The 16381-nt window shown below is 40.4% G+C and overlaps 1 pseudogene; it reads right to left on the bottom strand.

Moving 5' to 3' along the window:
- Positions 1–11045: 11045 nt before the first annotated feature.
- LOC129678651 (small nuclear ribonucleoprotein G-like) lies at positions 11046–11271 on the bottom strand (annotated as a pseudogene).
- Positions 11272–16381: the final 5110 nt, after the last annotated feature.

Genomic DNA, 16381 nt, shown 5'->3' with positions numbered 1-16381 from the left:
ACCCACTCTGAACAAACTTCCTATGGGATCTTATTGAAGATGTACTGCTGTTTAGATGAATTAATTCTGATTATAAAATTCCTGATTTGATTCAAACAATTTTAAAAGCTAAATTGTTTTGTAACTTGGTAAACAATTTTAGAAAGTTTATGGCTACAATAAATACCTTGTGGAACTCCAGATGTCTCCCTGGAAGACAGGCTTGAGACAGATTTGTGTCCTTAAGATAAGTCTTTATTCATAAATCCTGGTATGCACCATAAATATAAACAAGTTGATTTAAACCTCCTATGAACCCAAATTATAATGGGACTACAGAGCAATGTCTAATTAAGCACAAATCTTAATGTCAAGACATATACAAACCATTCTGTAGTAATTCCTTGTCACCTTATGTATATGCGTGTGAGTGTGTCATTTTAAATTTACTTTGTTTCTTAGAATGAATGACAGATAAAATGATTGTCCTGAAATCACTATAAAATTAGAGATAGCTGAAATATGTGTATGCAGCTCAGTCCTAATTAAAAAGACATATATTCTTGTAACTTTTGACCCTGTTAACCTTTCAGCCTTGTCAAACTTTGTCACTCAGAACTCACTATGAAATTATGTAATAAATACATAGATAAGAAATGGTTAGTTTTAAAGCCTGTTGTATTTTAGAATTCATCTGTTTTATGATTAATTGCCTTTTGACTATGAGATAATTCCTTTTCTGTGAGCTTTGTCTCAGAGGTTGAAAGTTATGAACATACAATAAACATTGGCAGAAGCCCAGTGGTGGAAGCCCATTGAATGGAAGCCAACTGGAATTTGCTTCATCCATGAGTTGTAAATATGTATATAGATATGTGTTTACATGTAAATATGTCTGGTTTTTGTACATCTGTTACATGAGTGTATGTCAATTGTCTGTCAGTATGTAAGGACCTCCTTTTGTATCGTCCATTGAATGTGTGTATGAATATGTACAGGTCTATATGTCTGATTGTCTATGTGTATGTATGGCTGATGCCATGGAACCAGCATCCTAAACTTGCTGCAGTTTCTGCAGAGGGAATGTTAGCTGAATACAACACCATCTCATATGTAAGCTTGTGGGAATTCATTGAAGTTAAAGTTCTTAATTTCATCCACCCTTTCCCTTGAGTGTGTGTGCATGGATGATCTTTGCTTACTTTCTCTCCTCTTTTCTTTTTCTTACCAATTTATAAACAAGTTAGCAGATTCAAGACCTAACTATCAGCCTAATATAGCAAGAAAAGATTTACTTTAGCCTGTGGAGGTCTCTATGGTGGCTGCTCCTGTGCAGGAGCTAATCTCAGATCAACGACCCCCCTTTTGATAACTCCTTGTAGTTTTGGCTAGAAGCCACTTTTTACAGTCATGGCTGCAGGAAAAAAGGTGAGCAGTTAAAGTTTTCCTCCCAAGTAGCAGCGTAGCCAGTCCCTAGATCTAGAGAAGGATTCCTAGGATCCCTCCTCTTTTTCTTTTTCTTTCTTTCAATCACCCTTCATGATTGGTTGCCTGAGCCATTAGCATTGGTGACCCAAGAGATAAAGCAAAATAAAGCAAAGGGGGGGGGGCTCCACATCACATCCCAGATCCTACCTTGGACCAGGGAAACTAGCCAAAACAGAGAGAGACGTTGGCAATCTGAATTTAGCAGACTTTAACAGGACACCTAATAACAGTGGGAGGGGAGTACCTACCCTTGGAATACTTTTCTTCCTACTGGGTTGCCTTGCCCAACTCAGATAGGGTTTATGTTTAGTCTTAGTGTAATTTGTTAAGCTGTGTTCAGTTGATAACCCTAGGAGGCCCCTTCTTTTCTGAAGGTAAATGAAGAAGTGGATTTGGGGGAGGGGTGAGGGTGGGGAAAACTAGAAGGAGTGGAGGGAGAGGAAACTGCAATAGGGATGTAGTATATGAGAGAAGAATTTGAAAAAGAAGAAAAAAGTACAGTTTCAGTTTGGGGAATTGACTGCACAATAATGTGACATACTTAACACTACTGAATTGAAGACCTGAAAACATTTTTTAAATGTTAGTTGCATCTTACCACTATTAAAAAGTATTGGGGGAAAGGCGCAGTGGGGAAAAGGGGTCAAGGAGATGAAGGAGAGGGTCAATCCAAACCAAGTAAGTGTGAAAATGCCATGAGAAACTGTTACTTTGCATGTTAGTTTTACATGCAAATAGATCTACGTGACTATACAGCAGACAGCCTATCATTGTAGTTAAATATGAAGGCTTTAAGGCAGAAATAAACTTTCAGTGGACAATCCTTGAGAAAGACTGAAAATGGAAGACTGACAACATGGGGTAAGGACTTAGAGGTAAATGTTGAGATGTCTATCTGGAATGAGCTAGCATAAATGCATAGTATAGACTGCAGAGTGTCTGGGAGCCAGGGACATAGTCCTAATGTTTTATGACAGAATGTTGGGTTGGGCAAGACAGTGGAAGTCTTTTGATGTAGGGAAGATCTTGAGGTAAGGTACTAGAATTTGGGTCTGGGTAGGAGGCTACCATATGTGTGATGAGAAAGGTGTCACCATCAGAGCAGCAGGTGATGAAAACGAGCTCATCACTGCATGAAGGATGACTGCAAGGGAGCCATGCTGGGAACAGGGAGGCTGCTGTGGAGTGGGCTGTAATCATTGGCCTTGCTGTGAAATTGATCTGGCCACAGTACAGCACAGTATTTACCCAGTCCTATATTAAATAGGCTTAGTGTTTACAGTAACCAGTCTCCTAGGAAACACCAATAGGAGACTCCCAACAGACACACAGAGTAGACTTAGGAAAAGCAGTAAGAGGAGAAAGAGAGGAGAACTAAAAGACACATTTGAGAAAGAAATTGCCAAGCTCAGTAATTTAGGTAAGAGAACCAGCATTTCTTTTTTCAAAAATGTCTGGACTGTGAAACACTAGGAAAAGACCATTAATTTAGTATTTCACACGTTGGTAAGTACTCAAAGAACTCAATGAGAGTATATGGCTATACTATATCAGGAATCTGCTCAATTTTATCTATAATGAGAGAATTTGTATGTGTGTGCGTGTGCACACACACAAGAAAAATATCAAACATCTAATAGAACAGCAAAGGTCCCATTCTCTTGGAGCATGTGATAAGAATTAGGAAATGCAGGAGGAAGAATGTATGTATGTGTGTATGTATGTATGAATGTTTGTGTGAACACAAAGGGCCAGTACACACATATGGAAGAAACTATAAGACTATAGATCTAAACTATAAGATTTAAACAGATTAATAAGAGACTGCTTAGCTTACATATAGCCTTTGTTCTCTGAGGGAGAGAACATGGAAGAGAATTGGTGTGTCTAAATATTAAATGGATTGTTAAATCCAAGTTTGGGACATTGTGGTGTGCATCTGGAGAGTCTTGGTACCTTCATGAGTCTTAACAAATATACATGTAAATTAAAAGAAGGTGATTACTTAGTGCAAGTGTGAATGGACTGAAAATTGATATATATGGAGCCTGGAATACTGCCTGACACCAAGTAGATATTCAGCAAATTCAAGTAACTGTGATAAAAATAACATTGTACCATTTATATACCCATATATGTTACTGTGGTTAGTTATTTCACAAAAGTTTGCCTAGTCACATGCATTCAGGAAAATATGCATTTATTGAGCACCTGCTATATAATAACTATTAGGTTATAAAGAATAATAAAGTCATTAAAGAAAGCAAATAAAGCTCTCAAAGTAGCACAGGAAAGTACAATCAAACAGGTGAAAGAATTAAAGAAATTTCTTAGAGAAATTAAAGAAATACAGGAAACTACAAAGAGGAGAAGGATATAAATAAAATTACTCAAGACCTAAAAATGGAACTAGAAGCAATAAAGAAAACACAAGCTGAGGCAATCTTGGAGATAGAAAACCTAGGGAAGACAAGAGGAACTACAGACACAAATATCACCAATAGAATACAAGAGGTGGAAGACAGAATCTCAGGGGTAGAAGACACGATTGAAGATTGACTGATACATCAGTCAATGAAAATGTTAAAACTAAAAAGCTCCTGACAAAGAACATCCAAGAACTCTGGGACACTATAAAAAGACTAAACCTAAGCATAATGAATAGAAGAAGGAGAAGAGTCCCAAAGGCTCACAAAATATTTTCAACAAAAATCACAGAAGAAAACTTCCCAAACCTGGAGAAGAGAGACCTATAAACATACAAGAAGCTTACAGAACACCAAATAGATTGGACTAGGAAAGAAAGTCACCTGCCACATAATAATCAAAACAGTAAATGTACAGAAAAAAAGAGAGACTACTAAAAAGGCCAAGTTACATATAAAGGCAAACCTATCAAAATTACATCTGACTTCTCATCAGAAACAATAAAATCCAGAAGGGCCCAAACAAATATCTTACAGACACTAAGAGATCACAGATGTCAGCCCAGACTACTATACCCATCAAAACTTTTAATCACCATAGAGGGAGAAAACAAGATACTCCATGATAAAAACAAATTTAAACAGTACCTATCCACAAATCCAGCCCTACAGCAGATACTAGAAGGAAAACTCCAACCCAAAGAGGCCAACAACACCCAGGAGAACACAGGTAATTAATAACCCCTCACCAGCAAAACCAAAAAAAAGGAAATCACACACACACACACACAAACACACATACAAACACACACTCTACCACCACCAATACCAAAATAACAGGAAGTAACAACTGTTCATTAATATCTCTCAACATCAATGGCCTCAACTCCCCAATAAAAAGACACAGATTAGAATGGATATGAAAACAGGACCCATCTTTCTGTTGCATACAAGAAACACACATTAGCAATAAAGATAGACATTACCGCAGAGTAAAAGGCTATAAAAATGTTTTCCAAGAAAATGAATCCAGAAAAGCTGGAATAGCCATTCTAGTATCTAATAAAATGGACTTTCAACCAAAATTAATCAAATGATATGGGGAAGGATACTTCATACTCATCAAAGGAAAAATCCACCAAGATGACATCTCAATTCTGAACATCAATGCCCCAAATGCAAGGACATCCAAATTAGTAAAAGAAACATTATTAAGATTAAATCAGACATGGAACTCACACATTCATCATGGGAGACATCAACATCTCACTCTCTCCAAAGGTCAGATTATCAAGACAGAAACTAAATGGTGAAATAAAGAAACTAACAGATGTCATGAATCAAATGGACCTAACAGGTATCTAGAGAACATTTCACTCAAACACAAGAGAATATATCTTCTCAGCACCTCATGAAAACTTCTCCAAAATTGAGCATACACTCAGTCACAAAGCAAGCCTCAACAAATAAAAGAAGATTTAAATAACCCCCTGCATCTTATCTGACTACCATGGATTAAAACTAGACTTCAACAACAACAAAAATAATAGAAAGCCTACAAACTCATGGAAACTGAACAACTCCCTCCTCAGTGAACACTAGATCAGGGAAGAAAGAAAGAAAGAAATTAAAGACTTTCTAGTATTCAACAAAAAAGAAAGCAGAACATACCCAAAACTTAGGGGACACAATGGAAGCAGTGCTAAGAAGAAAGTTCATAGCAGTAAGAACCTTAATAAAGAAATTGGAGAGATACCATACTAGTCACTTAGCAGCATACCTAAAAGTTCTAGAACAGAAGGAAACAAACAAACCACAGAGAAGCAGATGACAGGAAATAATCAAACTCAGGATTGAAATCAATAAATTGAAAAGAAATAGAACAATACAAAGAATCTATGAAACAAGAGCTAGTTCTTTTAGAAAACCAACACGATAGACAAACCCTTATGCGAACTAACTAAAAGGCAGAGGAAGAGTATCCAAATTAACAAAATCAGAAATGAAAAGAGGGACATAACAACAGACAATGAGAAAGTTCAAAAAATCATTAGGTTTTACTTCAAAAACCTGTATCCCACAAAACTGAGAATTTTAAGGGAAATGGATAGTTTTCTGGAAAGATTTCACTTACCAAATTTAAATCAGGTAAACAGTTTAAACAGTCCTATAACCACTAATGAAATAGAAGCAGTCATCAAAAGACTCCCAACCAAAAAAAAAAAAAAAGTTCAGGTTCAGATGGTTTTAGCATGGAATTCTACCAGACATTCAAAGAAGAGCTAATACCAATACTCCTCAAACTATTCCACAAAATAGACACTAAAGGAACATTGCCAAACTCATTCTACAAAGCCACAGTCACCCTGATACCTAAACCACACAAATTCTCAGTCAAGGAAGCTAATTTCAGACCAATTTCTCTCATGAACATTGATGCAAAAATACTTAATAAAATACTTGCAAACAGAATCCAAGAACACACCAAATACATCATCTACCATGATCAAGTAGGCTTCATTCCAGGGATGCAGGGACATATGAAAATCCATCAACATAATCCACCATATATATAAAGTCAAAGAAAAAAATTACTTTAGATACAGAAAAATCCTGTGACAAAATCCAACACCCCTTCATGATGAAAGTCCTGGAGAAATCAGAGATACAAGGCACAATATAAACATAATAAAGGCATTATACAGCAAGCCAATTGCCAACATCAAATTAAATGAAGAGAAACTCAAAGCAGTTCTACTAAAATCAGGGACAAGACAAGGCTGCCCACTTTCTCCAAACCTCTTCAATATATTACTTGAAGTTTTAACTGGGGCAATAAGAAAACTAGAGGAGATCTAGGGGGTACAAACTGGGAAGGAATAAGCCAAAGTACTGCTATTTGTAGATGACATGACAGTGTATGTAAGGGACACTAAAAATTCCACCAGAGAACTCCTACAGCTAATAAACAGCTTTAGCAGAGTGGCTGGATACAAGATTAAATTTTTAAAAAATCAGTAGCCTTCCTGTATACAAACAAGCTTAGAAAGAAATTAGGAAAACTACACCCTTAATAATTGCCACAAACGATATAAAATATCCTGGTGTAACTTTAACCAAGCAAGTGAAAGACCTGTATGACAAGAACTTCAAGTCTCTGAAGAAAGAAATTGAAGATTTCAGAAGATGGAAAGTTGTAATATGCTCATGGATTGGTAGAATTAACATAGTAAAAATGGCCATCTTACCAAAAGCAATTTACAGATTCAGTGCAATCGCCACCAAAATACCAACACAGTTCTTTACAGACCTTGAAAGAAAAATTTTAAACTTCATACGGAAAAACAAGAAATACAGAATAATTAAAACAATCTTATACAATAAAAGAACTTCTAGAGGTATCTCCATCCCTGACTTCAACCTATACTACAGAGCAGACTATACTACAGTCACTTGATTTTTGACAAAGCCAAAACCATACAATGGAAAAAGGATAGCATCTTCAACAAATGCAAATAAATCCATACTTATATCCCTGAACAAATCCAAGTGGATCAAAGACCTCAATATAACACCAAATACACTAAATCTGTTAAAAAAAGAAAGTGGGGAAGAGCCTTGAACTCATTGGCACAGGAGACAACCTTCTAAACAAAACACCAACAGCTCAGGCTCTAAGAGCAACAATTGATGAATGGGACCTCTTGAAAGTGAGCAGAGCACAGGGAGTCTTATGGAAGAAGGGCAGATAAAAGGATACAGAGAGTACAAGAGTTCTGCAAGGAGACAACAAAGCTAAAAAGTCTGAGCCCAGATTGTCCTGCAGAGACTAAAGCACCAACCAAGGACCATGCATGGAGAGGACCTAGATTCCCTGCTCATATGTAGTCCATAGGCATCTCAGTCTCCATGTGGGTCCCCAATGTAGAGGAGCAGAGACTGCCTCTGTCATGAACTTGGTTACCTGCTTTTTGATCACTTTCCCCTAGTGATGCCGCCTTTTCAGGCCACAGAGGAAGAGCATGCAGACAGTCCTGATGAGTCTTGATAAGTTATGGTCAGATGGCAGAGGAAGAGAACTCCCCCTTTCAGTGGACTAGGAGAAGGGGATGGGAGGAAGAGTGAGGGAGGGTGGGACTGGGAGGAGTTGAGGGAGGAGCTACAATTGGGATATAAGATGAATAAAGTGGAAATAATAATAATAATAATAAAGACCCAGGTCTACCTCTCCTGGGTATATACCCAAAAGACACTCCACCATGCAACAGGACACTTGCACAACTATGTTCATAGCAGCTTTATTCACAATAGCAGAATCTGTAAAAACCTAGATGGAGGAATGGATAAAGAAACCGTGGCACATTTACACAATGGAATATTACTCAGCTACTGAAAACAAAGAAATAGTGAAATTTGCAAACAAATGGATGGAACTAGAAAAGATCTTAAGTAAGGTAACCCAGACTCAGAAAGACACAAATGGTATATACTCACTTACAAGTAGATTTTAGCCATTTAGGACAGAATAAGCATACTATGAGGCACAGACTCAAAGAAGATAAGTAACATACAGGATCCAAGGGAGGGTGTATAAATCTCACTTGAAAGGAGAGCTAGACTAGACAAAGATACCTTGACTGAAGACAGCGAATAAGGTAGGAGATGGTGTACAGAGAGTTAAGAGAATAAAGAACAGACCTGGGGAGAGCAAGGGCAAGAGAACAGAAAGACTGTGGAGAAAAGAGAAACTGATGGGGGGGGCATCTCTGTGACAAGCTGGAGACCTAAGTCAGAGTAGGCTTCTGGGAGGATATGAGGGGCACTCAAGCAGAGACCATAAAGACTGAAGAGGACATAAACTAGATTAGTCTTCTAGTAAAGTGCAGGAATCACCAACCCACCCACAAAATTTTGACCTGAAATTTACCCTCCCTTCAAGATGTGCAGGGATAAAGATAGAGCAAAGATTGAGGGAATGCCCAACCAATGCCTAGCCCAACCAAAGGACCACCCTATAGAAGAGTGCCAACTCTTGACACTATGAGTGAATCTCTGCTAAACTTGCAGACAAGAGCCTGACAGAGTTGTCCTTTGAGAAGTTCTACCCAGCAGCACCTCAAAATAGATGCTGAGACTCACAGTCAAGCATTGGTGACGCATCTTCTGGAAAAGTGGGAGAAAAGAAAAACTGACCTGGAGGTGACAGGAACTCCCCAGGAAGACCAACAGAGCCAACTAGCCAGGGCCCAGAAGGGCTTGCTGAGACTGAAGCACCAACCAAGGACCATGCATGAACTGGACCTAGCCCCCGTACAAAGCTGTAGCAGATGGGCAGCTTAGGCCTCAAGTGGTTTCTCTAGCAAGGGAATGGGACTGTGTTGTACAAGGACTCACTGCCAGCTTTCTGATCACTTTCCCCTGGCGGGACTGCCTTGCCTGGCCAGAGGGGAAGAGGACATGCTCAGTCCTGACACGACTTGATGAGCTGTACTGCATGGGAAAGGGAGTTCCCCTTCTTGAGAAAAGGGGCATAGGGAGGGAGGGAGAGTGAGACCGGGATGAGAGGACTACAACAAGGATGTAAAGTTAACACAAAATAAATAAAATAAAAATAAAAAATATAAAAAAGAAAGAGAAAGCTGAGTCCGGCAAGTTGTCTTCTGACCTACATGCATGTACCATGACACTGTCACGCACATGACACACATACAGTAACCAAGTTCTTAAATGCTGTGACTCGGGTACTCTCATTCTTATTTTATCGCCTTCAGTTTATCCTATGAGCTACTGCCAAGCTGACTGCTCTTAAATTCACATATGATCCATGCTACCACCCAGCCCACTAGTCTGCCAACCAGAAGACTTGGTACATTGTCCAGAAACACCATTAGGATCCGGTGATAATGGTGGAAATACTGAAGTGCCCACACACATATGCAAATTGATCTCATTGTGATCATATCTGTATGGTTGGGGTTGATGTGGTCTGCGAGTGTTTTAGTTTGGAATATCTGAGGAAAGTAAAGTTACCCAGGTACACATTATGTCTGTTCAACATCTTTCGCCTGGCCATGCTGCTGCCGAGAAATGCCCTTCCCATCTTTGAACATGGAGAAACACCAGAATGTTAGGGAAAAAAAATCACCTACCATGCCAGCCACTGAGTCATCCTGGAGTTGTTATATATCCACAGGGCTTCCTGGATCCTCAAGGGCTTCAAAATGAGCTCAGAAAGACAAGTGGAGGACAAACAACAAATAAGCACCTGTGAAAATAGTCCCCTAATAGCAGCGGCCATGTTCTAGGTGGAAGAGGTAACAGATGGCCACGTCTGCCTAATTTCCCAATCCCTGAGGTTGTACTTCTCTGCTTCCCTTCCATCTCTTCTCCTAGAACACAGTTTTGGCAGACAGTGAGTCCCTTGGAATCAATCAGTATCCCTTACAAAGTCATTTCGGAACAGTACATCAAGCAGGGACAATCTATATGATATGCAAATCAGAATCTCGGAGTTATAAATATATGTCCAAAGCAAATCTGTGACCTTGAAAGGATGCCCCTTTTTTAAGCAAAATATGTTCACTGATGATCAAGACCTCTTTCAAAAGATTGACAGAGAGAACTGAATTCAGTGGAGAAACACAAGATCATTAGGCAATGTGCAGCCTGCCGGCTGAGTCACTGGACTCAGAGGGCCATGGAGCTCTAATTAGAGCTGCTGGGCTAACTCATGGTGACCTCCATCTGTGTGTGGCATCACCTGTGGGACCATCAGCTCCCTCACCTGGAAGATGATATGAACTTGGGATAAACATTGACTAACGCTGATCTTCCTAATTAATGTTCCCTGGAAGAGATACCCAGGATCCTGCTTGTTTGCTAATATTTTTAATACTTCAAAATATTTAATATTTTTAATACTTCAAAAAGTGTAAGACAGGGTGTTTTAAAGCCTAGTAAACTTACTTTGAATTCTGCTTTTTATAGCTTTCCTCATGAACTTCCTGATTCACTAATTTATTTTTTTCTGAGTATGACAAAAGTTTATTTAGCAAAAAGCTTTCTATGAAAATGTACATGACCAAATTGTACATCACAACCAAATAGATCCTTTGTGGAGGGATGTGGATGCCTCTGATGAACAAACGTTGTTTAGACTCTTTCCAAGGCTTCTGACATGATGATGCTGTTTTCTTGTATGGCCACCATCCCACTGTTGTTTTGTTGCTCACTAGTTGCCATCTCCACACACTCATCAATCACAAGAATCATAGGATCAAAGCCCGGTGTATTCCTTGTACATGTCTGCCACCATTAACTTCAATGATAACTCCTTGTCCATACATTTCTTCAGTTCAGGAGGGTGAGCCTCCCTCATGGTGACTTCTCAGTTGGACTCTTCATGACAGCCCTGATTTGCTAATTTAAACAGGCAGAACTTAAAGTACTATGCACATAAAGTTTTTCATAGATTACCATATCATGGTTTCTGTATCATGATTATGTAAGAGAAAAGAAATGTTCTTAATCGACTGAGCCCCACATCAGTGCCCGCCATCACCCTACAGCAAATCCCTGCGTCCTATGCAAGCATCACACTAATGATGACCACCCATACTTCAGAGGTGATGAAATAGAAAATGGAATTTAACCTGTCAAACCAGTGGTTCTCAAACTGTGGGTTGCAACCTCTTTAGGGGGTCTAACAACCTTTTTAACAGGGGTTGCCTAAGAGCATCAGAAAAACACAGATATTTGTATTACAATTAATAAATGCAGCAAAATTACAGTTACGAAGCAGCAATGAAAATGATTTTATGATTGGGGGAGGTCACCACAACATGAGAAACTGTATTGAAGGGTTGCAGCATTGGGAAGCTTGGGGACCACTGTGCTAGCCTTTATGAGCACTTACTAAGCACTGTGATTGGCTCTGCAGGAGCACGTTACACTGGTAGGGGGATTGCCCTTACCCCTCTAAAGCATCCCCTCTAATCAGCTCTAGTATCTATTTAGAAGGTGGTCAACTTCAAATTCAGAGCCTGGGACTGTGCAAAGAGCCTAATTCTCTTAACACGGTCATCCCTGCAGTCTTCTGAGATGGATGTTATTGCTGTTCCAAACATGAAGAAATTGAGACTGGTTTATGAGAGAGTAGTGAATACAGTGGTGGAATTCAGACTTGAAGGACTCTGAGTTCAGCAGGGTATTCATGAGAAAGAGCCCCTCAGGAGGGTCATGATGTGGGTAAGGTAGCAGTCATTATGGTGAGGCCTGGAATATAAGGAATATGAAGGGTGGAAAGAAATTTAAAAAATTATACAAAGAACCAATTAGTCTGTTTTATGCACAACAACCTATAAAACATGCTCATCCTTGAACTGGTTTCTACTAGCTCTTTACATTATGAATTCTTTCCTTCCTCTACCCAAAGTGCTGAATTCTTCTTTTCCCCCTATTTCAAGCTCATTCAATGAAATGTCAACAGCAAAGACCTTTAAGAGAAAGTTCATTTGATGTCACACTGCATTTTGTCAAAGAACTACTTGGAAACATCTGTCTGTATCTCTCAAATAAACTCCAGAGCGGCTGCTTAGAACAACACAGTGACCTTCTCATGAAATGTGCACAGAACCAAGACAACTAGAGAAACTAGCCCAAGAGCTAGGATCAGGAGTTGGCTTTATAGTTACATGGAACACAAGGATTCGGGTGGAAGAGAAAGTGCCCATCCTGGGATACAACTTAGAAGGAATCCATTGACAGGGAAACACCCAACCACAGCCTCACAGGCCTCTACCAAGGTCTAGATAATTCCCAGAGAAGGGGTCTAGCCGGTCATGTTGAGCTCTCAAGATCTAACAGGAAGCAGAAATGGGGGAGGTTGGAAAGAAATGGAAACGTGACTCTTGAAAAAAACAAAAAACAAAAAACATTGTCCTAATAGTAAAATGAGAATTGGAGGAATTAGGAGCCACTAGGTGAGAATTTAAGTTCTTTGTTTTTCTGGCCTGACTCTTAGGAGGAACATTATGTCACAAATGAAAATAGAAGAAGCTATTCACCCCATCCATCACAAAAAAAAAAAAAAAAAATGGGGATGAGGAAGAACCTATATTAAAGTCAACCTTGAGCAAAAGCTAGCCATAGTTGTAATATTACTAGGTCTGAGGATCTCAGAGATTCTTTGTGTAGTAGAAGCAAAGGCGATTGTGAAAGTTGACATGTGAATGGGAGAAAGGACTCAAGAAGAGTGCAGAGAAATCTGAAAAGAATAAGACCAGGAAAAAGAAGCAAGGTAAGAGAATCAATGAGGAGACTTGTTTTGCTTATTTTTTCAATACTGGAGATATTCAGTCAGGTTTAAATATTGGTAAGGAACCATCATGAAAGGATATGCTCAAGCCATAGAAGCAAGACTAGAAGATGGTCCCTTAGATAGGAAGTAAACTGAGGAATGTGCTCACATAAGATAAATGAAGATGAACTGGTGCCATGTTGAAATAAAAATGCAATGTAAAATGAAAGCAAGTATTCGGGAGACATGATAGTTGAGATAATTCCAACTTGACAACTTCTGTTTTCTCAGGTGGCTTAAGGAGTGATAAAGGTATGGAAATCTCCCCCCCCCCCCCCCCCTTTTTTTTTTTTAGCAAGTGAAGGAGAGATGACCCAGGACTGTGGAAGTGTTTTTGTCCTCAGCTGAAGCTGGGGATCATGGGATGGTAGTCGCCACAATATAAGCATTGTACAACCCCAACAACATTCAAGAGGCTATGGTAGAGGAATTCCTTCTTGGGCAGAGGAATTTTGACCAAGATGGCCTTTTTCGTAGAATGATAAGAAAAGATTTCAAAAGCAAAGGTGTTAAGGGGATTGGCAAAACTGTTTATTATTTCATTCTTTCAATACACTGGAATGAATCCATTCAGCCACTGTTTGCTGAGGGCCCACTCATGGTAAACTTACAGTGTAAGTCAAGCAGACGGGGTCTAAGTGCTGACATACAGCAGAGGCAAGGAAAGATCACATAGGGACACATGCACTGTCAGTGACATGGCATCACAAAGGGGAGCTGCTGTGTGTGGGGTGGAAGACCTCTCTGAAGAGATCAATGTGGTCATCTCTTTGATCAAAGCAAGATGGGGAATGAGAGGAGACTCCAGAGGCTGTTGGAGAAGAGGCTGAAAGCCCACGAGGGGTCAAAGAGTGACAGTCCTGGTGAGCTGGAGCACTGGCCTCAGCAGCATGGTGCCCACATGGCCTCTGAGGCTGAGTTCTTCATGACCTCTTGTACGTTGAAAGGACGGTACTGGGCCTCACGACATTCCAGCTCCTGTCAGAACTTCAGCTAAAGTCTGAAGCAGAGTCCTAAGAGCCCTGCATTTGAAGCCCAGAGAAGCTAGTAGCTATTGGCCATCTGAACCCTTAGGCTTGCAGAAAGATGTCCTTGTCCACTAAAGGAACAGCAAAGCATATTTTGACCTCCACCACCTTGACACCCACTGGAAATCCAAGGGGACATGGACATTTGTGTCCCTTTTTACCTGCACATGAAAGATCCGCTTGTCTCTGCTCTGAAGAGAAAAACTGAAGACACAGTCAAAAGGACCATATACGCTCTGTGTTCTAAATCAGAATGACACTCATGGCTGACCTGCTTCAGGAGGCCTTTACATCAAACCCAAAATTGAAGAAATAACACTATGCGGGTGAGTTTGTTCTAATACCTGCAAGGGGCTGCAGGTTATGAGAGCTAAGAAGAGGGTTTAGTGGCCATCCAGGGTCATGAGCTGGAAAGAAAGGAATGCTGTTTAATGTCTTCTCTGTAAGTCATAAATCCAGCTTTAAGACACAGTGATTGAAGAAGAGTGAATGGGAAACGTGTCCCTTCCTTCATGCAGCATGCTGAGAATGCCCAAGTTGGCTCCATACGCTTAGTCTCTAACCCCCGAGAATCCAGGGAAGGGGACACAAGGACACGGTGACCCAGGTCCTACAGTACGAAGTTGGACCTGATCGAGATTTGAAGTGGGAAGGACAGGACATTTTCAGGTGACTGGTAAGCTGGCATCTGCACGGCGAGAGGACAGTCCTGGTGACAGGACAAATGCATTTCTGGAAGGAAACTCCATAGACAAACTCCATAGGAGCTTCTGAAGCAACTGGAGCAGCCAGCACAAGGTGGGTATGGCAGGAGAGGATGTAAGACAAAAGTTCAAGGCCAACCCCAAAGGGAATTCCCCACAGTGATGAGCTCTGATTTCAGGCTCAGTGTGATTTCAAGCAGGTGCAAAGCATAGTGCCATAGTCAGTTTCCTTTGAGATAAACAATGTGAGAGTATGAATACTTTATTTTGGCTCTTGGTTTCAGAATTCAAGAGTGGTCTGTGTCTGTGGATTTGGATATGTGCTAAGGTGAGAACAAGAGCTAGAACAAACCTGACCACCTTGTGATACCCAGGAGAGCTCAAGGACCTCAATATCCCCTTCCAGGGCACATCTAGTGGCCTAGATTCCTTCCATGGATGTCCACACCCTCACAGCACCACCATCTCTCAATAACTCATATTGTGGTAATACACGAATCTTTGGGAGACACATACCAATAGTCTTTCAGAGACTCTCCTGGTAGTTGTGTGGAAGAGTAAGTGCAGGAACAAGAAGAGAAATAGAAATGAGATTTATGAGACTATTGTGATGCTCTGTACGAGGTGAGGGAGGGCGGCAGGGGTAGTTTTCAGGTTCGACTTTACTGGAATTGTCTGTTGAGGAAGAGAAACAGAACTGAACGCTCCTGGGCAGAGGCTGGCTGTGAAGCCAATGACTGCCTGACAGAACTGCGGTGATAAGGGCAGCTACACAGACGATCAGTGGATGGCATTGAGAATGAGAAGCAGCCCTAGGCAAATCTGCTTGACAAGTGTCTCCAGGGACTTCCAGGCCCTAAAGGGAGACCCATGTGACTAGGTTAAGGGTGTGTAAAGCCATTTATAAATAAGGAGGATGCCAAGGAGCACAGGGTAGGAACTCAGGAGGGGACCAGCCATACCTGCTGAAGAAGGAAGCACACAGCCAAAGAAACTTTGATTAAATCACATGAAAAACAGTAATTATAGAAAAAATAGGCAGCCTAGAAATTTCCACAGAACAATCTCCCACAGAATTAATCTCAACTGTCTCTGATGGATTAGAGAGTGTGGGCCTCTCTGGAAGAAGCCAGATGCTCATGGAAGCCCTATTCCAGGTGGACTGCCACCAGGATTGGTTGGTTCCCAGAAGCCACAGTTAGAACTGGAAATAACATTCACTCCAGATGGATGGGAGGCCATTGTGGACAACATCCCTCACAGCTTGTCTTCACTGTGACTCCAAGGGAATAAATGGAAAATGGCATCATTGATGTAAAAAATAACCTTAGCTGAAAGTTATCTGTACTTTCTATTTCTCCTTACTTAATTCCTACCCACTTTTCAGAACTCAGAGAT

This window comes from Psammomys obesus, unplaced genomic scaffold (assembly GCF_907164565.1).
Source record: "Psammomys obesus unplaced genomic scaffold, mPsaObe1.curated_primary_1811, whole genome shotgun sequence".
NCBI lineage: Eukaryota > Metazoa > Chordata > Mammalia > Rodentia > Muridae > Psammomys > Psammomys obesus.
This window is presented reverse-complemented; position numbering and strand designations above follow the sequence as displayed.